The 26,844-nt window shown below is 41.5% G+C and overlaps 2 long non-coding RNA genes across 2 annotated transcripts; both read left to right on the top strand.

The window, feature by feature from the left end:
* Positions 1-15,447: 15,447 nt before the first annotated feature.
* Positions 15,448-19,828, top strand: LOC131086070 (uncharacterized). Its single transcript, XR_009114709.1, has 6 exons — positions 15,448-15,602; positions 16,221-16,284; positions 16,976-17,051; positions 17,174-17,483; positions 17,824-17,941; positions 19,483-19,828. It is a non-coding gene; the product is annotated as an uncharacterized LOC131086070 (long non-coding RNA).
* Positions 19,829-24,368: 4,540 nt separating this feature from the next.
* Positions 24,369-26,503, top strand: LOC131086069 (uncharacterized). The gene is made up of 4 exons (XR_009114708.1): positions 24,369-24,637; positions 25,248-25,311; positions 25,982-26,057; positions 26,180-26,503. It is a non-coding gene; the product is annotated as an uncharacterized LOC131086069 (long non-coding RNA).
* The last annotated feature ends 341 nt before the right edge of the window (positions 26,504-26,844 follow it).

The following is a 26,844-nucleotide window of genomic DNA, read 5'->3' as shown; positions in this document are numbered from 1 at the left end:
TGAGGACAAAAGGGATTAAGGAGAAGGAAGCAGCTCCTCTTCTCTTATTGTCTGTGTTTGAACTGAGGGGATCCCTCTTGACTTGTGGTTTTAAGGGTGTTGATTGCAGGAAAAGCTGCCTTTTCCAGGCTGTTAGGGGTATCCCGGGGGTGACAGGGAATCCCTGCGTTCTATTCTAAGGGGAATGGGAAAAGTATTCTTGTGGTATTCTGGGTTTGATTTGAAGGCAGCCACCCCATTTGCACCACCCTCGGGTTTAAATGGAGGGGGCAGCCCTGGTGTCCCTCCTTTTGAAGGGTTTGAATGGAGGTCGAAATCGCCCTTTCCCATCAGTCGAAGGCTTTCATTTGGGGAGCGCCCCTTCTTTTCTGCTCTCCTAGGGGGTGAAATTGGAGGGGAGAACGCATTTCTTTGCCCTTGTTGAAGTGAGGTGCGCCCCGTCTGCGGTTTCGGGGTTGGCTTGCGGGAAGCCGCAGCTCCGGCAGCGTTTGCAGGGCTGCAGTGGGGCTGTGCCGCTGCATTGGAGGGCGCTGCCCGTGCCCGCGGCCCGGCGCGGAACGTTCCCGCTCGGGAGCGCTGCTGGCACGGCCCGGGCAGCTGCCGGGGCGCACGGGGGATTCGGCGCGGCCGGGCCGGCCGAGGGCGGCAGTGGCGGAGCCGCGCCGGTGCGAGCCGTGCGGAGCCGAGCGGAGCCGGGCCGGGCCGGCCAAGGGCGGCAGAGGCGGCGCGGGCGCTGCTGCGCCGGCCCGGGCGGTGCCGGCCGCTCCGTCCGCTCCGGGCGCGGGGCTCGGGCGCCGCCGGTAGCCCCGGGCCCGGTGCCGGCCCCGCCGGGCAGGGGCAGCGGGCGGGGCTCCCCGGGACGGCGCCGGCCCCGCGTGCCGGAGCAGCCGCCGCAGGAGCCGCTTTCCTGCCGGGAGCCGCGCTCCGTCCGGGGCCGGCAGCGAGCGCGGGGTTCGGCCGCTCCAAGTTCGGCGGTGCCGTGGCTCGGAGGCGCTTTGGAGGCGTTGATGGCATCGCTGGGTTCGGTTTGCAGCGGGTGTCCGCTAAGGGACACGGTGTTCTTCCTGAGCGGCACGGTTCTCGGTGCCGGTAGGGATGATAATGGTTTGTTTTGGATTGGGTTTTGTAGTCGGATTTTATTTTTTTGCCGGGGTATTATGTTTAGAAGGGCGCGCAATGTTTTTTACGGGTCGTAGCGTGAAGCAGCGGTTCGCATTTTAATTCTGTTGCGGTGGCTTTTATTAGCGTGAGTGTGTAGTGTTTGTTTTGGGGGGCTTGGGGAAGCGTCCTGTCCTTCATAGCAGCGGGTTTTTAATCTCGATAATTGCATGTGTGTTTATCGTCTTCCAGGGCTTTTATTTGTTTGGTTTGTTTGATTGTAGTGTATGTTTTATGGTTACGGGTAATTTGGGGGACATTGTTTATGGTTACGTTTGTCTTTAGTCTTTGTGTTTGTTTCTAGGTGGTATTTTTATTTTGATAGCTTGAGGCACTATGGGTTTATTCAGTTGGGAATAATTTTTTTGTTGCAGATTTCAGTTTATCTGGTTTTTGGTATTATTCTTGTTGTTGCGTTCTTTATTTTCTTTTTTTGGTTGTTGTTGTTGTTGTCTTTTAATGTATTTGAGTATTGTTTATCAGGGTTTATTTTGGGAACGTGGGTATTTATATGGTGGGTTTTTAAAGTATTTATTTATTTGGGTAGGTAATTTCTTAGTTTTTAGTGGTTGAGATGTTTTTCCATTTTGTTAATTAGTTCAGGTTTAAAGTTATTTTTACAGAGGATTGTTTATTCTTTGAGTTAGTGTAGAGGTAGAATTTTGTTGGGTTTTTTTTAGTAACGTCGTTCAGGGTGAGTGGCACTGTCTTGAGTTGAGTAGATTGGTTTGACTTTTTTTTAGTACTTTTTGTAATTTGCTGTGTGTGTTTCTAGAGGATTTTCTTTTATTTTGGTTCCATTTTTCTGTCGTGATGAGAATTGTTATTGAAAAGAGTGTTCTTTGTTTTTTCGCTGACTCTTGTTTGGCTGTTGGAGGTATCTTGATGTTTTTGGAAGATATTGGTGGGAATTTGATGCTGTTTGTTCTGTCATTTCATTTAGGAATTGGATTTTAAATGTACAATTATGACTAATTATATTGAAACAAAACAAATAGATGTGTAGCAATGGGAATGAGCCAATTGTATTTTTATATATTCGGTCAATTTTTAAAATTTAACACTTAACATAAGTCATTATGTGTTACAACAAGGCATTCTAATTTTAATAGAGTATTGGTATGTTTATAGATATATGAATAGAGAATATAAATGTAAATACAACCCAAAAAAAATACAAATATATAAATGTATTGCAACTATATGCAGCTATATAAAAATTATTAATAAATTGTAAATGTAAAATAACATAAATTGATACAATATATAAGTAATACTGTATATATTTTATTAAAAATATTATAGGAAATGGATATAAAATAGATATAAATATGGATGTGATATATCTATCTATCTATACATATCTATCATTTGTTGTATATTATGATAAATATAAATATAAAAAATTTAGGTAGTTTAAAATAATGGATGGTTTTGTTTTTTGTTTGCCAAAGCAGGGGTTTTAGTGTAAAAATTACAAATACAAATAATATAAAGGTAGAAATATAAGTATAGAAATATATCATAAACACATTAAAGATTTATATAAAAATTAGAAATATAAGGAAAAATAAGTTGTAGCAGTAGATATGGTAAATAATAAAAAAAAAATTCCCGTATATTTTTGAATAAGGTGCATATTAAATATAGTTATTAATATAATGCATCAATATAAGCTATAAATATATGTAAAATATAACTATCTATAAGAAGGAATAAAAGCTCTGTGTCACGTGCAGCAGTAGAAAATTTCAGGCTCCCAGGGAATAAATAGTTTTCTTTAAATCATTTTCGTTTTGCAGATTTTTTTTTACTCTCGGGTAGCCTGAAAGTTTCTACTGCTGCTTTTTTATTCTAAAGGTGGAAAGGTAAACCAAGATTAGAAATACAAGAAAGGGGAAGGGAAGGGAAAGGAAAGGGAAAGGGAAAAGGAAAAGGGAAGTGGTGAAAAACAGAGTGAAAAAAGTAAAAAGAGTTGGAGGGAAAAAGAGAGGGCATTGGGGAGGAGCGGTGCTGCCTCAGGTCCTTCCCCGCCCGGGGGCGAAGGACCCGTTTGATGCCCTGGAGGGACTGCAGCTGCCGGTGGCTCCCGGGGGACGGAGCGGTGGCTGTCAGCCCGAGACTCCAACTCCCGGCAGGCCGTGCTGCTGGCGCGGCGTGTGACGCAACGGCTATCGCGGCACATGAGTGGCTGCCAGCCCGAGACTCCAACTCCCGGCAGGCCCTGCTGCTGGCGCGGCGTGTGACGCAACGGGCGACGCGGCCCGGCATTTTTCTCTAAATCGGCAGTAAATACAGCTGAGTAAAATTAGCTTGGTTTTCTTCCTTCTTTTGTAACTGAACTGTTTTTATTAAAAATCCTATTTGAATATGTGGAAAAAGTGGGGATGTCCTGTAATATATCGTCGCTTTTCTTGTTTACAGGGTGCTCAGAATGCATGCGTCCCTTAGAGTCCCACGAAAAGGTTCTCAATGCGCTCTCTATCAAGGTATGTATTTAAAATTAAGTGATCCCTTTAGATATTTGCCTGTGTACCTTTTCCTGTAATTCAGAGCTTGCGTTCTGTGGGTTGTATGATAAACCTGTAAAACATGTAAGAATGGTTTTGCAAGTCTGAATCGTTGAAGGCAGCAATAAGTGGATTTAGAGCCTGTTCTTGACCAGACAAAGGGAAAAGGTGTGACTCTGATGCTGAACTTGTCATTTTTCATTTGACTTGTCTTGAATGATTTAGGAATAGAGAGAACTAGAAAAAGGGAGAAATTGAATTGGTTATTGAGCACTCCTCAAATGCTCACCATGGTTCAGTGTAGAGCCAAAGGGAAGGGTGATGGAACAGAGCTCTGAGCTTTGGAAGGGAATAAATTTAAAGCTGACCTTCGCACAGAGTCTCACTAACTTCTGTTGCCTGAAAGGCAGCAAGAGCAAATACATAGAATATTTCTCCCTGTTTGTAGATATACTTTTCATTCAAAATTATGCTGAGGGGGATATGCTTTTATGTATTTAGTGACCTTTAGAGATTTCTTCCCCGAGTTTTTTGAGTTCGTAGAATCATGGAATAATTCAGATTGGAAGGGGCTCTAGAGATCACCTCGTTCCAAGCCTGCTGCCGTGGGCAGGGACGTGGTTCCATGGACCAGGTTGCTCTGAGCCTGATCCCAGAGCACCAATGGGCCTCGAACACTTCCAGGGATGGGGCAGCCCCAGCATCTGTGAGCAACCTGTGCCAGCCAGGTGCCAGAGGAGGAAGAAAGCCCTTCCCACCCGGAGCAGAGGTTGCTGCAGCTTTGCGCAGCCTCGTGTCACCGAGTGTGTGAGACAGAAAGGCCCTTCCCGTGGAGGGAGAACAGCACTGAAAGGTCTTTTTTGGGAGAAGCGGAGCAGAGCTGGCCTGGTGCCTGGCAGCTCTGCAGGCAGTGGGGATGGAGAAGCTGCAGTTATCTGTCTTCTTGGCCGAGTCTTTAAAAATGAGGCACTTCTCTGTAGTTCCTTTTCAAGCATTACGTGGCAGTTCCCCCTAGAAGTGCAAAGGCAGCTGTTTTCTTAGCAGGAGGAAGTCAGGAAGAGGCAAAGCAGGCAAAGACATCAGATAAGTCTGGATAAAAATCTTGGCTAACCTGTTTTTTCCCCCTCCTCCAAACAGCCAATTCTGAAGCGCTGAGCAGAGATCTGCCTGGGAGGAGAGCAGAGGCGATCTCTGAGAGCTGACACGGGAGCTCTGGTGAGGACAGCTGCTCCCCTGCCTCGGTGTGGGACCTGCTGAGCTGCCGTTCCTGTGGTGGGAGTGTTTCTCCTCTCATCCAGGCAAGCCAGAGAGCTCCTAGGGAAGGGGCAGGTAAGGTTTCAGTGCCGAGATCTCCCCGGTAAGAGGTGACGTGACAAAAGGAAATGGCCTCAAGTTGCAGCAGGGAAGGCTTAGATTGGCTTTGAGGACCAGTTTGTTCACTGAAAGGGTGGCCAGGCGTAGGAGCGGGCTGCCCAGGGCAGTCCCCATTGCTGGAGACATTTAAAGCATGGCAAGATGTGGTGTTCAGGGACCTGATTTGGGTGGGGGCTTGGCAGTGCTGGGGCAGCAGCTGGGCTCGATGGCCTTAGAAGGCTTTTCCAGCCTAAAGGATGCTATGGTTCTGGAAAGCCTCGACCCCTCTGGCTCTGACAGAGCCCCTGGATGCTGACGGAAGGGGGCTGGTCACAGACCCTGGAGGTGCCTGTCCCCCAGGGAGGGAGAGGACGAGGCAGTGTGGCCTGCAGGGAGGGTCTCGTCCCCAGAGAGCAGCCGGCGACTCCATGCCTGCCCGGGGCTGCGGGTGCCCCCTCGGGGTGGACGCCTGCCCTCAGGTTTCCCTCTGGGCACCCGGGGAGGGAAGCAGGTCCATCCGTGTGGCAGCTGCAGGGCCTGCAGGCTCTGGGCCCTGGAGCCGAGTGAGCCTGAGCTGCTGCATGCTTGCTGTGAGCTTTGGGGTGAGCGTGCATCACTGCAGGCCTGGGATGGATTGAAATGCGCTGAGGAAAGCAGAGGGAGGGAGGGAGGGAAATGCTCTGTTAACATGTGCCAATTCTTCTGTCAGACTCATCACGGCGGGACAGCGTGAGGACTGAAAGTGTAAGAAGATGTGGAGGGAAACAGAGAATCTGACAGGAGCAGCGAACGCACGAGTGCACGAATTTTGCTTTTTGCTTGGATGTAAACTCAGGAGTTGAGAGGAATTTGGGAGTGAGAAGGGACATTTTAGAAGGAGAAGAAGAAAAAGAAGTTGTTGTTGTTGTTACAGTCCTGGCAAAAGCTTTTGTTCTAGCTAATAAAAGAAGTTAGCTTAAAAAACAAAAAGAAAAAAATGTAGTGTTTTTTTTTTTCCTTCACTATGATATTCATTGGTGGTATATGGTGTGTTGTTTTATTTCTTGGTATTATTAACTCTGTGTAAATTGTTTTTTGAGTGAAGCTGACTTTCTGGATGGGTTGGTTTGTATTTGAGGCAGGATTAATTTCAGTAGGATTCTTTCATAGATTTCTGATGGGTATTACTGGGATTTTGGTTTTGTTTGTTGTATGTATAAACATACAGCTTTGGTAGGGCCAGCTGGGCTGCTGGAGTTTTGGGTGTGAATTTATTAGATGGCTTTTGTTAAATGCAGTTTTTCATTTTTGAAATGTTTTTCAATGTAGTGGTTTTAAGGTGGTTTTTAAGAATTCCTTGTATTGTTTTCTGTTGTTTGTAGTTGCTGTATGATAAGGGATGCGGTGTGACTTTTTGAACGCTATGGTTTTAGGGTTCCTAAGTTCTGATTTCTTTCTGGTTCGATAGTTTTTTTTTATTTTTTGGGACAGGGGCGTTTATATGGTGGGTTTTTATAGGCAATACGTTTTTTAATTTGGGTAGTGATATTTTTTAGTATTTTAATGGTTTAGGTTTTTTATTTTCATGGTTTTAATTATTTTTTTTAATTTTTTCAAATAACTTTTATAGATGATAGGTTATTTGTGCATTAACATAAAGGTAGAGCTTTGGGGACTTTTTTTAGTAATGTTTAGGGTCAGCTGTGCAGTTTTGAGTCTAGTGAGTTGGTTTGATTTAATTGTTAATGGGTGTTTGTTTTTATTAGCAGTTGTGTCATTTTTGAGTTGTTTTTGAGTTGTTTTTGAGTTTTTTGAGATATTGGTTTAGGAGGAAGTTTATGATGACAATGTGCGGAGGTTTTGGGCTACTTTATAGTGGGATTTAAAATTTATTTACAGTTAGGTTTATTTGAGTTTTTATTAGGGTTCAATGACGTTGTGGGATGTTTGTTCCGTTAGTAACAGAAATAGGTTTTGTTTTGCTGTGCTGCGATGGGATGGGCGTGTGCTGCGTGCCGGCGCTGACAAAGGTACAGTATTGTTGTGGCTCTGGTGTGTCGGGTTAATGAACTTCTATGGTTTAATATAGAGATGAAAATAGAAATAAATATACATTTAAAAATAAATATAACATTAGAGTTGTAAACATAAATATAGATAACAGATACATACATAAAACTGTAATATATGGTATATAATTGTAACATATTATCATATAGGTAAATGATAGTCTATTTTATATATATATATACACAAAGATATATAAATATAGATTGTAAATATAAAAATATTTAAATAGAGTTAAAGTAAATTGGGGGGGTTTATTAGGTTATAGGCTGGGGTTTTTAAATGATAGAAATAAAATATAAATTCAGATATACAAATATATATAGAAATACAAATATCTATACATATTTAATTTAAACAAATATAAGTAAGAAAATATATATAATACAGAAAATATATATCTATGATTATATTAGAAGGTATTCTCTCTAATAAATATTATATCTATGAATAAAATAAATAAAAATATCCATATAAATATCATTATAATTTGAAAAATAAATTAACTTCCTAAATTTTAAATCTGGTTCAAATAAAGGGTTGTCCTTGGTTTTTATTTGGTTAGAGGCAGGAGTTTTATTTTAAATAATATAAGCAATATAGAAATGTGGATCTTAAGATAGAAATATATAATAAATATATAAAGAGAAATTGCTAAACTATTAATATAAATTTAAATATAAATATATGTAAGTAATATGAAGAGTTGTGGCATGGAATATAAATAACATTATATGGCAATATAAATTATAAATGGAAATATAAATATAAAAATATGTAAATATCGTTTAAAAGAAATGGAATGTTTTGGCTTTTATTTAAGTAGAGGCAGGGTTTTTATTTTGAATATTATAAGTGTTCCAGAAGTAAAAATCTTGACGCAGAAATATTTAATTAACATAAAAAATATGAATAAAAAAATATAAAAAATATAAATACCTACTCGCATCGGATGTAATATAGAATATAAATTTATTTATAAATTGACATTGGTAAAGATAAATGTATAAGTAAGCAATATACATTAATATACATTATAAATACAAATATGAATATAAAAATTGAACATTAGGATAAAATCTATTTAAATATTTTTTAAAACAAAGGGTTGGGGGTTTTTTTATTGTTGTGTTAGAGGCAGGGTTTTTATTTTAAATAGTATGAATGTAGATATTATTGTTATATATTTCTAAATATTGAGATATACAATCAAGATATAAATATATATATAAACACAAAATATAAATAAATACAAATAATAGGAAGAGATGTAATGAAGAATACAAATAACAGTATACATAAGTATACATTTTAAATGTAAATGTGAATATGAACCTGAAAAATAGAATTAAAAAAAATATTTACTTACAGTTTTGAAGACAGGGGTTCTTTCTGGCTTTAATGTGGATGGAGGCAAAGGTTTTATTTTAAATAATCCAAGTGTTACAGAAGTAAAAATCGTAACAGAAATATATACTTACTATGTAAAAATATTTATAAAAATATAAAAATAAATTTAAGTTTTAGGGATATATGCAATATGGAATAGAAATGTATTTATAAAAGGAAATATATAAATGGACAGTGTACATCAATATACATTGTAAATAGAAATGTGAATATTAATATGAAAAAATATTTAAAAAATATTTAAATATTTTTTTAATTTTTTTTTTTTGTGTTGTGTTTTATTTGGTTTTGTTTTGTCTTTTATCCTATTAGATTAGAGGCAGAAGTTTTTTTTGCCTCTTCCCGGTTGTTTTGGGGCATTTATTTCAGAGCAGTTTTCGGCGGGGGTCGCCCCTGTTCTCTTTTGCCGCCTTCGCTGCCGCAGCCCCGAGGCGCGCTGCGCCCCCGGCTGGGGCGGGCGGCAGTGCTGCCGCCTTGTGGGCAGAGCGCGGTACTGCAGCCGTGCAGCGAGAGGCGGCCAGCTTGGGAGTGGCGCGTGGGCGATGTCGCGGAGTTTTGTTTGACCTTCTCAGCATGGCGGCGAAAAGGGCGGGGAAGTGGAGGACCGGGTGGGTGTTTAACTGCACTGCCTGCACGGAATACCGACGTCATGGCGGCCCCGAGGGATTTTTCTGTGGCGTTTCATGTGTACCCGAGACATGCTGTGGGCTCAGCGGCGCCGCGGGCGGGCGTATTTTGGCGGGTTTGTGAGAGGCATCTGGGTAAACGCCTCGCTGTGCCGGGGTCCTCTCACGTCCGCTTTCCCTCCCCGAGGGAGCCGAGCCGGACCGAATAGTTCCGAAGAGCCGAAGAGTCGAGTGTGGCCGGAAAGAGCCGAGTTTCCCCGAAGAGCCGAGTGTGGCCGGAAAGAGCCGACTTTAACCGAAGAGCCCAGTGCGGCCGAAAACAGCCGAGTTTACACCAAGAGCCGATGATAGCCGACTGCAACCGATAGCCGAGTGTAGCCGACTAGAGCCGCATTTAGACAATGTGCCGAATACGACCGAGTTTAGCCGAACTGAAACGAGTTTAGACCAAGAGCCGAAGCAAGCCGAATTCAGCCGAGTTTCATTAAACAGAACCGAACGACGCCGCAGCGCTCTGCATGCAGTGCGCCGGTGCACACGGCAGGGATCGCTGTGCCTGCAGTGCGCCGGTGCACACGGCAGGGGGCGCTGTATAAAGTATAAAATATCAACTATCTATAAGAAGGAATAAAAACTCTCTGTCAAGTGCAGCTGTAGAAAATTTCAGGCTCCCAGGGAATAAATAGTTTTCTTTAAATCATTTTCGTTTGGAGTATTTTTTACTCCCAGGTTGCCTGAAAGTTACTACTGCTGCTTTTTTATTCTAAAGCTAAAAAGGAAAACCAAGATTAGAAATGCAGGGAAAGAAAGAAAGAAAAAGAAAAAAAAATAAGGAAAGGAAATGAAAGGAAAAAAGAAGGAAGGACAGGAAGGAAGGGAGGAACGAAGGAAGGAAGACAGACAAAAAAACCCAAAAACCAGGAGGGCAAGGAGAAACCTAGGGGAAAAAAAAAAAAAAAGAAAAAGAAAAAAAAAAACAACAACAAATAAAAAAAAAAAAAAAAAAAAAAAAAAAAACCAAAAAAAAAAAAACGAAGATGGGCAAGAAAAATCCCTGAAAACAGACCAGAGAAAAACCCCAAGATGGGCAAGAAAAAAAATCGCAACAAAAAACCAAGATGGGGAAGAAAAAATCCAGAAAAGAAAAACCCAGAAAAAAAAAAAACAAACTGAAAAAATACCCCCAAGGGGGGCAAGGAAAAACCAGGAAAAACACCAAGATGGGCAAGAAGAAACGAAGAAAAAACCCCAAGAAGTGCCAGAAAAAAATCAAGGAAAAAGGGAGTAAAAGACCCAAGAAACAAGGCAAGAAAGAGAGGCAATAAAGGCCACCAAAAATTCAAGAAAAAACCCAAGACATGCCAGAAAAAGGTACGAAAATGGTTCTGCCAGGTGCGATCAAGGTGAGCGGGTTCAGTTTCAGGTCCAGGAGATGAACAAGTGTCAGATTAGTTTGGAGCACTGCTGTGCAATGCAGCTGTGACAGGATTTATGTTTAAATATAGTTTAAATAAATTGGGGATTGTTTGGCTTTTATTGGGGTATGGGCTGGAGTTTTCATAAAAAATATAAAACTAGAAATCCAAATATATCATGTATATGTCGATATCAATAAATATTTAATACATATAAATATAAGTAAAAGAAATCTATTGTGTCAAAAGAATATATCTATTATTATATAAAAAGGTATTCTCTGCAATATATATAATATCTATAAATATAACAAATGAAAATTACAAATATAGATGTGAATAGAATTATGACAAACAAAATTATTTTTAAACTTTTAAATGTGTTTTAAATAAAGGGGTGTCTTTGCTTTTTATTTCGTTAGAGGCAGGGGTTTTATTTTAAATAATATAAGTACTTTAGAAATGTAAATTGACAGACAGAAATATATAATAAATATACAGAGATATAAAGATATAATACCAAACTATGAATAGAAATACAAATCTATGTAAGTAACATGAAGAGATGCAATATATAATACAATTTTTATTATACAGTAATTTAAATTCTAAATATAAATGCGAATATAATTGTGAAAAATATATGATGGGGGCTCGGAGCAGCCCAGGTGTGAGTGTGAGGATGATGGCGCCTCAGAGCAGCCCAGGTGTGAGTGTGAGGATGATGGGGGCTCGGAGCAGCCCAGGTGTGAGTGTGAGCATGATGGGGGCTCGGAGCAGCCCAGGTGTGAGTGTGAGGATGATGGGGGCTCGGAGCAGCCCAGGTGTGAGTGTGAGGGTGATGGGGGCTCGGAGCAGCCCAGGTGTGAGTGTGAGGGTGATGGGGGGCTCGGAGCAGCCCAGGTGTGAGCTGTGAGGATGAAGGGGGTTCCGAGCAGCCCAGGTGTGAGTGTGAGGATGATGAGGGCTCGGAGCAGCCCAGGTGTGAGTGTGAGGATGATGAGGGGCCGGCTCCTGCCGGGGCGAGGCTGTTTTAGGGGGAGGCTTTGCCTCAGCTCCCTTTTGCATGGAGCTGCTGAGTGGAGGGGTTTATGGGCCGCTCCCGGCGCTGTCTCATGGAAGGACTGCAAGAGCTTCCCACAGGGTCGGGGGCAACACCTGGATTCGCGCTTGGGTACGTGGAGCATCGCTTAAAGGAGGTGCCGAGGGACGAATCTTTGTGCCGGGGAGCAGCAGCCGAACAGGTGAGCCCGTGTGGGTTCGGAGCGGGGAATTTTCTCCTTCCCCTTTGCAATTTCATCTTGACAGTCCCTCCCCGGGTCCCCAGGAACAAAAGTGGAGCTTGTGAGGACAAAAGGAATTAAGGAGAAGGAAGCAGCTGCTCTTCTTTTATTGTCTGCGTTTGACCTGAGGGGATCCCTCTTGACTTGTGGTCTTAAGGGTGTTGATTGCAGGAAAAGCTGCCTTTTCCAGGCTGTTAGGGGTATCCCGGGGGTGACAGGGAATCCCTGCGTTCTATTCTAAGGGGAATGGGAAAAGTATTCTTGTGGTATTATGGGTTTGATTTGAAGGCAGCCACCCCATTTGCACCACCCTCGGGTTTAAATGGAGGGGGCAGCCCTGGTGTCCCTCCTTTTCAAGGGTTTGAATGGAGGTCGAAATCGCCCTTTCCCATCAGTCGAAGGCTTTCATTTGGGGAGCGGCCCTTCTTTTCTGCTCTCCTAGGGGGTGAAATTGGAGGGGAGAACACATTTCTTTGCCCTTGTTGAAGTGAGGTGCGCCCCGTCTGCGGTTTCGGGGCTGGCTTGCGGGAAGCCGCAGCTCCGGCAGCGTTTGCAGGGCTGCAATGGGGCTGTGCCGCTGCATTGGAGGGCGCTGCCCGTGCCCGCGGCCCGGCGCGGAACGTTCCCGCTCGGGAGCGCTGCTGGCACGGCCCGGGCAGCTGCCGGGGCGCACGGGGGATTCGGCGCGGCCGGGCCGGCCGAGAGCGGCAGTGGCGGAGCCGCGCCGGTGCGAGCCGTGCGGAGCCGAGCGGAGCCGGGCCGGGCCGGCCAAGGGCGGCAGAGGTGGCGCGGGCGCTGCTGCGCCGGCCCGGGCGGTGCCGGCCGCTCCGTCCGCTCCGGGCGCGGGGCTCGGGCGCCGCCGGTAGCCCCGGGCCCGGTGCCGGCCCCGCCGGGCAGGGGCAGCGGGCGGGGCTCCCCGGGACGGCGCCGGCCCCGCGTGCCGGAGCAGCCGCCGCAGGAGCCGCTTTCCTGCCGGGAGCCGCGCTCCGTCCGGGGCCGGCAGCGAGCGCGGGGTTCGGCCGCTCCAAGTTCGGCGGTGCCGTGGCTCGGAGGCGCTTTGGAGGCGTTGATGGCATCGCTGGGTTCGGTTTGCAGCGGGTGTCCGCTAAGGGACACGGTGTTCTTCCTGAGCGGCACGGTTCTCGGTGCCGGTAGGGATGATAAAGGTTCGTTTCGGATTGGGTTTTGTAGTCGGATATATATTTTTTTTCCGGGTATTATGTTTAGAAGGGCGCGCAGTGGTTTTTACGGGTCCTAGCGCGAAGCAGCGGTTCGCATTTTAATTCTGTTGCGGTGGCTTTTATTAGCGTGAGTGTGTAGTGTTTGTTTTGGGGGGCTTGAGGTAGCGTCCTGTCGTTCATAGCAGCGGGTTTTTAATCTCGATAATTGCATGTGTGTTTATCGTCTTCCAGGGCTTTTATTTGTTTGGTTTGTTTGATTGTAGTGTATGTTTTATGGTTACGGGTAATTTGGGGGACATTGTTTATGGTTACGTTTGTCTTTAGTCTTTGTGTTTGTTTCTAGTTGGTATTTTTATTTTGATAGCTTGAGGCACTATGGGTTTATTCAGTTGGGAATAATTTTTTTGTTGCAGATTTCGGTTTATCTGGTTTTTTTGGTATTATTCTTGTTGTTGGTTTCTTTATTTTCTTTTTTTGGTTGTTGTTGTTGTCTTTTAATGTATTTGAGTATTGTTTATCAGGGTTTATTTTGGGAACGTGGGTATTTATATGGTGGGTTTTTAAAGTATTTATTTATTTGAGTAGTTAATTTCTTAGTTTTTAGTGGTTGAGATGTTTTTCCATTTTGTTAATTAGTTCAGGTTTTAAAGTTATTTTTACAGAGGATTGCTTATTCTTTGAGTTAGTGTAGAGGTAGAATTGCGTTGGTTTTTTCTTTTTTAGTAACGTTCAGGGTCAGTGGCACTGTCTTGAGTTTAGTAGATTGGTTTGACTTTTTTTTAGTACTTTTTGTAATTTGCTGTGTGTGTTTCTATAGGATTTTCTTTTATTTTGGTTCCATTTTTCTGTCGTGATGAGAATTGTTATTGAAAAGAGTGTTCTTTGTTTTTTCGCTGACACTTGTTTGGCTGTTGGAGGTATCTTGATGTTTTTGGAAGATATTGGTGGGAATTTGATGCTGTTTGTTCTGTCATTTCATTTAGGAATTGGATTTTAAATGTACAATTATGACTAATTATATTGAAACAAAACAAATAGATGTGTAGCAATGGGAATGAGCCAATTTTATTTTTATATATTCGGTCAATTTTTAAAATTTAACATGTAACATAAGTCATTATATGTTACAATAAGGCATTCTAATTTTAATAGAGTATTGGTATGTTTATAGATATATGAATAGAGAATATAAATGTAAATACAACCCAAACAAAAATACAAATATATAAATGTATTGCAACTATATGCAGCTATATAAAAAATTAATAATAAATTGTAAATGTAAAATAACATAAATTGGTACAATATATAAGTAATACTGTATATATTTTATTAAAAATATTATAGGAAATGGATATAAAATAGATATAAATATGGATGTGATATATCTATCTATCTATACATATCTATCATTTGTTGTATATTATGATAAATATAAATATAAAAAATTTAGGTAGTTTAAAATAATGGATGGTTTTGTTTTTTGTTTGCCAAAGCAGGGGTTTTAGTGTAAAAATTACAAATACAAATAATATAAAGGTAGAAATATAAGTATAGAAATATATCATAAACACATTAAAGATTTATATAAAAATTAGAAATATAAGGAAAAATAAGTTGTAGCAGTAGATATGGTAAATAATAAAAAAAAAATTCCCGTATATTTTTGAATAAGGTGCATATTAAATATAGTTATTAATATAATGCATCAATATAAGCTATAAATATATGTAAAATATAACTATCTATAAGAAGGAATAAAAGCTCTGTGTCACGTGCAGCAGTAGAAAATTTCAGGCTCCCAGGGAATAAATAGTTTTCTTTAAATCATTTTCGTTTTGCAGATTTTTTTTTTACTCTCGGGTAGCCTGAAAGTTTCTACTGCTGCTTTTTTATTCTAAAGCTAGAAAGGAAAACCAAGATTAGAAATACAAGAAAGGGGAAGGGAAAGGAAAGGAAAGGGAAAGGGAAAAGGAAAAGGGAAGGGAAGTGGTGAAAAACAGGGTGAAAAAAGTAAAAAGAGTTGGAGGGAAAAAGAGAGGGCATTGGGGAGGAGCGGTGCTGCCTCAGGTCCTTCCCCGCCCTGGGGCGAAGGACCCGTTTGATGCCCTGGAGGGACTGCAGCTGCCGGTGGCTCCCGGGGGACGGAGCGGTGGCTGTCAGCCCGAGACTCCAACTCCCGGCAGGCCGTGCTGCTGGCGCGGCGTGTGACGCAACGGCTATCGCGGCACATGAGTGGCTGCCAGCCCGAGACTCCAGCTCCCGGCAGGCCCTGCTGCTGGCGCGGCGTGTGACGCAACGGCTGACGCGGCACATGAGTGGCTGTCAGCCCGAGACTCCAGCTCCCGCCAGGCCCTGCTGCTGGCGCGGCATGTGACGCAACGGGCGACGCGGCCCGGCATTTTTCTCTAAATCGGCGGTAAATACAGCCGAGTAAAATTAGCTTGGTTTTCTTCCTTCTTTTGTAACTGAACTGTTTTTATTAAAAATCCTATTTGAATATGTGGAAAAAGTGGGGATGTCCTGTAGCATATCGTAGCTTTTCTTGTTTACAGGGTGCTCAGAAAGCATGCGTCCCTTAGAGTCCCACGGAAAGGTTCTCAGTGCGCTCTCTATCAAGGTATGTATTTAAAATTAAGTGATCCCTTTAGATATTTGCCTGTGTACCTTTTCCTGTAATTCAGAGCTTGCGTTCTGTGGGTTTTATGATAAACCTGTAAAACATGTAAAAATGGTTTTGCAAGTCTTAAACCTTGAAGGCAGCAATAAGTGGATTTAGAGCCTGTTCTTGACCAGACAAAGGGAAAAAGTGTGACTTTGATGCTGAACTTGTCATTTTTCATTTGACTTGTCTTGAATGATTTAGGAATAGAGAGAACTAGAAAAAGAGAGAAATAGAATTGATTATTGAGCACTCCTCAAATGCTCACCATGATTCAGTGTAGAGCCAAAGGGAAGGGTGATGGAAGAGAGCTCTGTGCTTTGGAAGGAGATAAATTTAAACCTGACCTCCTCACAGAGTCTCACTAACTTCTTTTGTTTTAAAATACAAAATACGATTAGGAAGTGTTGGAAGTTAGTGTTTTGGGAAAGAAACGGCAGTTCCACAGAACATTCCATTTCACAGAGGCTCTGGGAACGATTCATTTTGTAACTGCTGTCACTGCAATCAGTTGGTGGTTCAGCCTTGAAACGTGCAGTTGGCCTTCTATAAAGCACTGTTTTGTTTGCCTTTCAGTGCTATGAGTCTTGATAAATTGGAGAAGAGCCCAAGAGAAATTTTTCATCCCTTGATATAAAAGGTAGGAAGTGACTTTTTTTGGTTTGGTTCTTTTTCTTTATTATTTCCTGGAAATAAAAGTAATTAAGTATAGGTGCTACTGGTTTGTTTCTTCCAGTAGCAGGTGATAATAATAGTAGTAGTACTAGCAAAAATCATAATAGAAATAATAATAATAGCAATGTAATACTGCGTAAACTGTCTTTATCCATTGGACTGGCCATTTCAAATCAAAACTTCTAAACACAAATCAAACCATCATCCTTGTAGAATCTTTCACAGCAGCGGGCTAAAGATCCTGGTTTTGTTGACAGGATTTATTGGTTCTGGAAGAACAAGAGGGAAGTACAAGCCTAACTTCTTCTAGCTCACAGACCCGTCCGGTGAACCCAGCTTTGTGTTTTGGTGGGCTTGTGATGACTTCGAAATCAATTGCTGATTACAGTTAAAAAAAATTAATGTTTTTTTGAACGTGACAGCAGAAATAACTTTATGCACCAACTTAATAATGATAGATCACCAGTTTAAGTTAAAAATTCATGCTATACTATCAAAATTTAAAGGTAAATTATTATGTATTAGGTGATGGTATAAAGTGTATGTTCTAATGTGTAATGCAAAGATACATACATACCTGAAAGTCCTGAGAGGAAACAAATTTTTATGTCTGCTGTTTGATTGTTTACTATACAATATTTGGTTTTATTTCCCAGGGATCGGTGAATTTTAACTTTGGAGTCCTCTGTGCTAAGGATGCTCAGCTTACCGATGATGAAATGTTCAGTAATGGTGAGTTTTTCACCTTCTCTTTAATTGCTATGCTGATCTGACTAAGAAAAGAAAAAACAAAAGCAAGAGAAAAAAAAAAGGATGGTTTATTATTTTTTACGCTGTTATGTTTGTTTCCTCAGTATTTGCTGCAGCTCTGCTTACCCAAGCTTTGGGTTCCTTCTGTCCCACTGGGAGTTGCCCAATTTGGTTGCATCTGGTGAAATTCACCCTGAGACCTTACAGAACCAGCTCCAACTGCGTGAGAGCCATTTGCAGTTCTCTCCAGACGACTGGAGAATGGGCGACGTTTCTGAGGATCCGGCGAGCGTGCTTCTATCAAAACTCAGTCTGTGAAATTTCTGGGGAAAACCCTTCTGTGTCCTGAAGGGTTCAAACTCTGGTGAGGATCCAGTTATCAGGTGCTCACCTGGATGGTTCCAGCTCCCAAAGGTAACACTTGTACTCTTGCCCTGTAGTGTACATCTATTGTATTTTTGTTATTTTGCAAGATTTTTTGTCTTTGCAAAATATTGTGCATTTCACTCTTTGGGCACTCTCAGATGGTTCTTTGGTGCAGCACCACCCCGTGGGACACTTGGCTGCTGTCCTGAAGGGGATGGTCGCTAGAATTGTAAATCCTGGAGAGTTTGTAAGTCTTCTGTCCCCAGGGAGGTATCATGCTTGGTTTACTTTTGTTCTGTTGGTTAGGCGCTGCTTCTCGTTGCAAGTATGAATTTCAAACTGCCCTGTTCTTATTTTAACTGTTTTCCTGGTTCTCTCCGTCCGGCAGGGAAAGACTCTCGTATCCTTGTCGTCGGGCTCAGTGCTGTCCAAGAAGATACAGAGACTAAAAAAATCATAAGAAGCAAAATATGACTGCAGGGAAAAGAAGCTGGAGAGAACAGAAGGTGATGTTGTTATCCTTACCCTGTATTAGAGACATCCGCTGTGCTTTGATGCTGGCAGCTGCCGGGGGCTTGTTAGCTCTTTGTAGGCAGGTGTAGGTGTTCACTTGTAGGTTTTTTCTCTGGACAAGGCAATTCAAACTTTGCTCAGCTGATATTTGCAGATTACTCTCTAGCACAGTCCAGCATGACATTTTTGAATGTTGTAAAAATACCATGTTACTTGGAAATGGCTAATGAAGAGAAGCTTTAGGGGAAAATAAGATTTCAGGGTTGGAAGATGTGAGAAGAATTGTGTGGGGATGTTAGACTGAAGTAAAGCACACTTGAAGCTGGACTGGCACGCTGGCAGGTCCCCTATTAAACAGTAGTGCTGAGATTAGCCTGGGGGTTGCCCATTGTTTCTGTAGAAATCAATGTTTCCTGGTCTTGAGAGGTAAGCTGCTTTGAAAAGCTGGAAGGTGCAGCATGCTGACAATCCCCGTGCTTTGGATTAAAAGTAGATTTCAGAAGGGTCCTAAGCTTTTGTCTTTGCCTAGAAGTCGATGTAATCCTATCGAGGAGTTTTTAGTTCTGTGTTGCCATGTCATCCATCAGAGCCCTGTTGTACTAATCTTCATACAAGTACAAAACAAAAAATCAGACCCTGTCCCAAGCACTTAGAGGCCAGAACACGATTTCCTCGGGCTGCCATTTGTGTGCCATCGGTACTCACCACGAATTGAGCCCTGTGGCTCTGACAGAGCCCCTGGATGCTGACGGAAGGGGGCTGGTCACAGACCCTGGAGGTGCCTGTCCCCCAGGGAGGGAGAGGACGAGGCAGTGTGGCCTGCAGGGAGGGTGTCGTCCCCAGAGAGCAGCCGGCGACTCCATCCCTGCCCGGGGCTCCGGGTGCCCCCTCGGGGTGGACGCCTGCCCTCAGGTTTCCCTCTGGGCACCCGGGGAGGGAACCAGGTCCATCCGTGTGGCAGCTGCAGGGCCTGCAGGCTCTGGGGCTCTGCAGCCGTGTGCCTTGTCACAGGGTGGCAGGGATGCGACACTGCCCGGCCGCGCCGCTGGCCTCGGATCCTTGCTGCTTTGCTCCTGATCCCATATGGATGTACCAGCAGTCTTCTGTCTTTTCTTTGAAAGTGTCCTTGGGAGAGTTCAAAGAGAGGGTAATTAGATATGTCAAAGCCTACATATTTGACCTGTTGGCACTCAAGAGAAAAGACAAAAACCTGCTTTGCATCCTTGTGCCTGCAAGTCATTGTGCCCCAGGGAAGTGAGGGAAGGGCTGGCCGAGGTCACTGGCCGAGGCTCTGAGATGGAGGTGAGTTTGCATTCCAGTGTATTGGAACAGAGGCTCATCAGAAGTTTCCTCGGCTATCCAAGGCATAGAGCCCTGGAGCCGAGTGAGCCTGAGCAGCTGCATGCTTGCTGTGAGCTTTGGGGTGAGCGTGCATCACTGCAGGCCTGGGATGGATTGAAATGCGCTGAGGAAAGCAGAGGGAGGGAGGGAGGGAGGGAAATGCTCTGTTAACATGTGCCAATTCTTCTGTCAGACTCATCACGGCGGGACAGCGTGAGGACTGAAAGTGTAAGAAGATGTGGAGGGAAACAGAGAATCTGACAGGAGCAGCGAACGCACGAGTGCAGGAATTTTGCTTTTTGCTTGGATATAAACTCAGGAGTTGAAAGGAATTTTGGAGTGAGAAGGGACATTTTAGAAGGAGAAGAAGAAAAAGAAGTTGTTGTTGTTGTTACAGTCCTGGCAAAAGCTTTTGTTCTAGCTAATAAAAGAAGTTAGTTTAAAAAACAAAAAGGAAAAAATGTAGTGTTTTTTTTTTTCCTTCACTATGATATTCATTGGTGGTATATGGTGTGTTGTTTTATTTCTTGGTATTATTAACTCTGTGTAAATTGTTTTTTGAGTGAAGCTGACTTTCTGGATGGGTTGGTTTGTATTTGAGGCAGGATTAATTTCAGTAGGATTCTTTCATAGATTTCTGATGGGTATTACTGGGATTTTGGTTTTGTTTGTTGTATGTATAAACATACAGCTTTGGTAGGGCCAGCTGGGCTGCTGGAGTTTTGGGTGTGAATTTATTAGATGGCTTTTGTTAAATGCAGTTTTTCATTTTTGAAATGTTTTTCAATGTAGTGGTTTTAAGGTGGTTTTTAAGAATTCCTTGTATTGTTTTCTGTTGTTTGTAGTTGCTGTATGATAAGGGATGCAGTGTGACTTTTTGAACGCTATGGTTTTAGGGTTCCTAAGTTCTGATTTCTTTCTGGTTCGATAGTTTTTTTTATTTTTTGGGACAGGGGCGTTTATATGGTGGGTTTTTATAGGCAATACGTTTTTTAATTTGGGTAGTGATATTTTTTAGTATTTTAATGGTTTAGGTTTTTTATTTTCATGGTTTTAATTATTTTTTTAAATTTTTTCAAATAACTTTTATAGATGATAGGTTATTATTTATGCATTAACATAAAGGTAGAGCTTTGGGGACTTTTTTTAGTAATGTTTAGGGTCAGCTGTGCAGTTTTGAGTCTAGTGAGTTGGTTTGATTTAATTGTTAATGGGTGTTTGTTTTTATTAGCAGTTGTGTCATTTTTGAGTTGTTTTTGAGTTGTTTTTGAGTTTTTTGAGATATTGGTTTAGGAGGAAGTTTATGATGACAATGTGCGGAGGTTTTGGGCTACTTTATAGTGGGATTTAAAATTTATTTACAGTTAGGTTTATTTGAGTTTTTATTAGGGTTCAATGACGTTGTGGGATGTTTGTTCCATTAGTAACAGAAATAGGTTTTGTTTTGCTGTGCTGCGATGGGATGGGCGTGTGCTGCGTGCCGGTGCTGACAAAGGTACAGTATTGTTGTGGCTCTGGTGTGTCGGGTTAATGAACTTCTATGGTTTAATATAGAGATGAAAATAGAAATAAATATACATTTAAAAATAAATCTAAAATTAGAGCGGTAAACATAAATATAGATAACAGATACATACATAAAACTATAATACATGGTATATAATTGTAACATATTATCACATAGATAAATGATAGTCTATTATATTTATATATATACACACAAAGATAAATAAATATAGATTGTAAATATAAAAATATTTAAATAGAGTTAAAATAAATTGGGGGTGTTATTAGGTTATAGGGTGGGGTTTTTAAATAAATGACAGAAATAAAATATCAATTCAGATATACAAATATATATACAAATACAAATCTCTATAAATATTTAATTTAAATAAATATGAGTAAAAGAAATATACAATACAGAAAATATATATCTATTATTATATTAGAAGGTTCTCTCTAATATATATATATATCTATGAATAGAATAAATAAAAATATCCATATAAATATCACTATAATTTTGAAAAATAAATTTACTTCCTGCATTTTAAATCTGGTTCAAATAAAGGGGTGTCCTTGGTTTTTATTTGGTTAGAGGCAGGAGTTTTATTTTAAATAATATAAGGAATATAGAAATGTGGATCTTAAGATAGGAATATATAATAAATATATAAAGAGAAATTGCTAAAGCATGAATATAAATTTATATATAAATATATGTAAGTAATATGAAGAGTTGTAGTATAGCATATAAATAACATTATACGAGAATATAAATATAAAAATATGTAAATATAGTTTAAAAGAAAGGGAATGTTTTGGCTTTTATTTAAGTAGAGGCAGGGGTTTTATTTTGAATATTATAAGTGTTAGAGAAGTAAAAATCTTGACGCAGAAATATTTATTCAATGTATAAAAATATGTATGAAAATATATAAATAACTACTCGCATCAGATGTAATATAGAATGTAAATTTATTCATAACTTGACATTGCTAAAGATAAATGTATAAGTAAGCAATAGACATTAACATACATTATTATAAATACAAATAGGAATATAAAAATCAGACATAAGGATAAAAGCTATTTAAATATTTTTTAAAAGAAAGGGTTTGGGTCTTTTTTATTATTGGGTTAGAGGCAGGGTTTTTATTTTAAATAATATGAATGTAGATATTGTTATATATTTCTAAATATTGAGATATAAAATCAAGATATAAATATATATATAAACACAAAATATAAGTAAATATAAATAATAGGAAGAGATGGAATGGAGAATACAAATAAGAGTATACATTAGTATACATTTTAAATGTAAAAGTGAATATGAACCTGGAAAATAGAATTTTAAAAAATATTTAAATACAGTTGGAAGACTGAGGTTCTTTTTGGATTTAATGTGGGTAGAGGCAGGGGTTTTATTTTAAATAATGTGTTACAGATGTAAAAATCCTAACACAGAAAGATATAATAAATATATAAAGATATGAGTAAAAGTATATAAAAATATAAGTAATAGGAACACATGTAACATAGAATATAAATTTATAAATAAATCGCTAAATATAAATGCAAAATCGATCATACATCAGTAAAACATTTTAAATATAAATTTGAAAAATATTTTTTAAAAAAATTTAAATACAGTTGAAATGAAAGGGGGTTTTATTTGCCATGTATGGGGTAGAGGCAGGGGTTTTATTTTGAGTACTGTGAGTGTTAGAGAAGTAAAAATCCTAACAGAAATATATACTTACTATGTAAAAATATGTATAAAAATATAAAAATAAATTTAAGTTTTAGGGATATATGCAATATGGAATAGAAATGTATTCATAAAAACAAATGTATAAATGGACAGTGTAGATCAATATACATTATTAAATAGAAATGTGAATATGAATATGAAAAAAAAAATTTATAAAATATTTAATTTTGTTTTTTAAAGAAATGGTTGGGGTTTTGTTTTGTTTTATCCTATTAGATTAGAGGCAGAAGTTTATTTTTCCTCTTCCCGGTTGTTTTGGGGCGTTTATTTCAGAGCAGTTTTCGGCGGGGGTCGCCCCTGTTCTCTTTTGCCGCCTTCGCTGCCGCAGCCCCGAGGCGCGCTGCGCCCCCGGCTGGGGCGGGCGGCAGTGCTGCCATCTCGTGGGCAGAGCGCGGTACTGCAGCCCTGCACCGAGAGGCCGCCACCTTGGGAGTGGCGCGTCGCGGATGTCGCGGACTTTTAATTGACCTTCTCAGCAGGGCGGCGAAAAGGGCGGGGAAGTGGAGGACCGGGGTGGGTGTAACTGGACTGCCTGCATGGAATACCGACCCCGGCGCGGCCCCGGTGGTATTTTCTATGGCGTTTCATGTGTACCCGACACATGCTGTGGTCTCAGCGGCGCCGCAGGCGGGCGTGTTTCGGCGGGTTTGTGAGAGGCATCTGGGTAAACGCCTCGCTGTGCCGGGGTCCTCTCACGGCCGCCTTCCCGCCCCGAGGGAGCCGAGCCGGGCCGAATTGTTCCGAAGAGCCGAAGAGCCGAGCGTGGCCGGACACAGCCGAGTTTCCCCGAAGACCGAGTGTGGCCGGACACAGCCGAGTTTCCCCGAAGAGCCCAGTGCAGCCGAAAATAGCCGACTTGAGACGAAGAGCCGAGTGTAGCCGAACACAGCCGACTTGAGACGAAGAACCGACTGTAGCCGAACACGGCCGACTTGAGACGAAGAGCCGAGTGTAGCCGAGTGTAACCGGTACCGAGTGTAGCCGACATTGGCCGCATTTAGGCAAAGAGCCGAATATGACCGACTTTAGCCCAACCGGGCCGAAGTTCTGCCGAAGAGCCGGAAAAGCCGAATTTAGACGAAAAGCCGAACCGAAACGATTTTAGACCTAAGCCGAACCAAGCCTAATTTAGCCGAGTTTATTTAAACAGAACCGAACGACGCCGCAGCGCTCTGCCTGCACAGCGCCGGTGCAGACGGCAGGGGCCGGTGTATAAAGTGAGTATAAAATATCAACTATATATAAGAAGGAATAAAAAGCTCTGTGTCATGTGCAGCAGTAGAAAATTTCAGGCTCCCAGGGAATAAATAGTTTTCTTTCAGTCATTATAGTTTTGGGATTTTTTTTACTCCCAGGTAGCCTGAAAGTTACTACTGCTGCTTTTTTATTCTAAAGCTAGAAAGGAAAACCAAGATTAGAAATACAAGAAAAAGAAAGGGAAAGGGAAAGGGAAAAAAAAGGGGGGGAAAAAAAAAGGAAAGGAAAGGAAAGAAAGCAGGAGAGCAGAAGGGAAGGGAAGGGAAAGGGGTGAAAAACAGAGTTAAAAAAAGAAAAAGAGTTGGAGGGAAAAAGAGAGGGCATTCGGGAGGAGCGGTGCTGCCTCAGGTCCTTCCCTGCCCGGGGGCGAAGGATCCATTTGATGCCCGGGAAGGACTGCAACTCCCGGTGGCGGGGGACGGAGCCGTGGCTGTCAGCCCGAGACTCCAGCTCCCGGCAGGCCGTGCTGCCGGCGCGGCGTGTGACGCAACGGCTGACGCGGCACATGAGTGGCTGCCAGCCCGAGACTCCAACTCCCGGCAGGCCCTGCTGCTGGCGCGGCGTGTGACGCAACGGGCGACGCGGCCCGGCATTTTTCTCTAAATCGGCAGTAAATACAGCTGAGTAAAATTAGCTTGGCTTTCTTCCTTCTTTTGTAACTGAACTGTTTTTATTAAAAATCCTATTTGAATATGTAGAAAAAGTGGGGATGTCCTGTAATAGATCGTAGCTTTTCTTGTTTACAGGGTGCTCAGAAAGCATGCGTCCCTTAGAGTCCCACGGAAAGGTTCTCAGTGCGCTCTCTATCAAGGTATGTATTTAAAATTAAGTGATCCCTTTAGATATTTGCCTGTGTACCTTTTCCTGTAATTCAGAGCTTGCGTTCTGTGGGTTTTATGATAAACCTGTAAAACATGTAAGAATGGTTTTGCAAGTCTGAATCGTTGAAGGCAGCAATAAGTGGATTTAGAGCCTGTTCTTGACCAGACAAAGGGAAAAAGTGTGACTCTGATGCTGAACTTGTCATTTTTCATTTGACTTGCCTTGAATTATTGAAGAAGAGAGAGAACTAGGAAAAGAGAGAAATAGAATTGATTATTGAGCCCACCTAAAAAGCTCACCATGATTCTGTGTAGAGCCAAAGTGAAGGATGATGGAACAGAGCTCTGTGCATTAGAAGGAAATAAACCTGACCTCCACACAGAGTCTTACTAATTTCTATTTTTAAAATGCAAAATAAGTTTAGGAAGTGTTGGAAGTTAGTGTTTTGGGAAAGAAACGGCAGTTCCACAGAACATTCCATTTAAGAGAGGCCCTTGGAAGGATTCATTTTGTAACTGCTGTCACTGCAATCAGTTGGTGGTTCAGCCTTGAAACGTGCACTTGACCTTCTATAAAGCACTGTTTTGTTTGCCTTTCAGTGCTATGAGTCTTGATAAATTGGAGAAGAGCCCAAGAGAAATTTTTCATCCCTTGATATAAAAGGTAGGAAGTGACTTTTTTTGGTTTGGTTCTTTTTCTTTATTATTTCCTGGAAATAAAAGTAATTAAGTATAGGTGCTACTGGTTTGTTTCTTCCAGTAGCAGGTGATAATAATAGTAGTAGTACTAGCAAAAATAATAATAGAAATAATAATAATAGTAATGTAATACTACTTAAACTGTCTTTATCCATTGGACTGGCCATTTCAAATCAAAACTTCTAAACACAAATCAAACCATCATCCTTGTAGAATCTTTCACAGCAGCGGGCTAAAGATCCTGGTTTTGTTGACAGGATTTATTGGTTCTGGAAGAACAAGAGGGAAGTACAAGCCTAACTTCTTCTAGCTCACAGACCCGTCCGGTGAACCTTGTGATGACTTCGAAATCAATTGCTGATTACAGTTAAAAAAAATTAATGTTTTTTTGAACGTGACAGCAGAAATAACTTTATGCACCAACTTAATAATGATAGATCACCAGTTTAAGTTAAAAATTCATGCTATACTATCAAAATTTAAAGGTAAATTATTATGTATTAGGTGATGGTATAAAGTGTATGTTCTAATGTGTAATGCAAAGATACATACATACCTGAAAGTCCTGAGAGGAAACAAATTTTTATGTCTGCTGTTTGATTGTTTACTATACAATATTTGGTTTTATTTCCCAGGGATCGGTGAATTTTAACTTTGGAGTCCTCTGTGCTAAGGATGCTCAGCTTACCGATGATGAAATGTTCAGTAATGGTGAGTTTTTCACCTTCTCTTTAATTGCTATGCTGATCTGACTAAGAAAAGAAAAAACAAAAGCAAGAGAAAAAAAAAAGGATGGTTTATTATTTTTTACGCTGTTATGTTTGTTTCCTCAGTATTTGCTGCAGCTCTGCTTACCCAAGCTTTGGGTTCCTTCTGTCCCACTGGGAGTGGCCCAATTTGGTTGCATCTGGTGAAATTCACCCTGAGACCTTACAGAACCAGCTCCAACTACGTGAGAGCCATTTGCAGTTCTCTCCAGACACCTGGAGAATGGGCGACGTTTCTGAGGATCCGGCGAGCGTGCTTCTATCAAAACTCCGTCTGTGAAATTCCTGGGGAAAACCCTTCTGTGTCCTGAAGGGTTCAAACTCTGGTGAGGATCCAGTTATCAGGTGCTCACCTGGATGGTTCCAGCTCCCAAAGGTAACACTTGTACTCTTGCCCTGTAGTTTACATCTATTGTATGTTTGTTATTTTGCAAGATTTTTTGTCTTTGCAAAATATTGTGCATTTCACTCTTTGGGCACTCTCAGATGGTTCTTTGGTGCAGCACCACCCCATGGGACACTTGGCTGCTGTCCTGAAGGGGATGGTCGCTAGAATTGTAAATCCTGGAGTGTTTATAAGTCTTCTGTCCCCAGGGAGGTGTCGTGCTTTGTTTACTTTTGTTCTGTTAGTTAGGCGCTGCTTCTCGTTGCAAGTATGAATTTCAAACTGCCCTGTTCTTATTTTAACTGTTTTCCTGGTTCTCTCCCTATGGCAGGGAAAGACTCTCGTA

The sequence above is a fragment of the Melospiza georgiana genome, chromosome 8, assembly GCF_028018845.1.
Source record: "Melospiza georgiana isolate bMelGeo1 chromosome 8, bMelGeo1.pri, whole genome shotgun sequence".
Lineage (NCBI taxonomy): Eukaryota > Metazoa > Chordata > Aves > Passeriformes > Passerellidae > Melospiza > Melospiza georgiana.
This window is presented reverse-complemented; position numbering and strand designations above follow the sequence as displayed.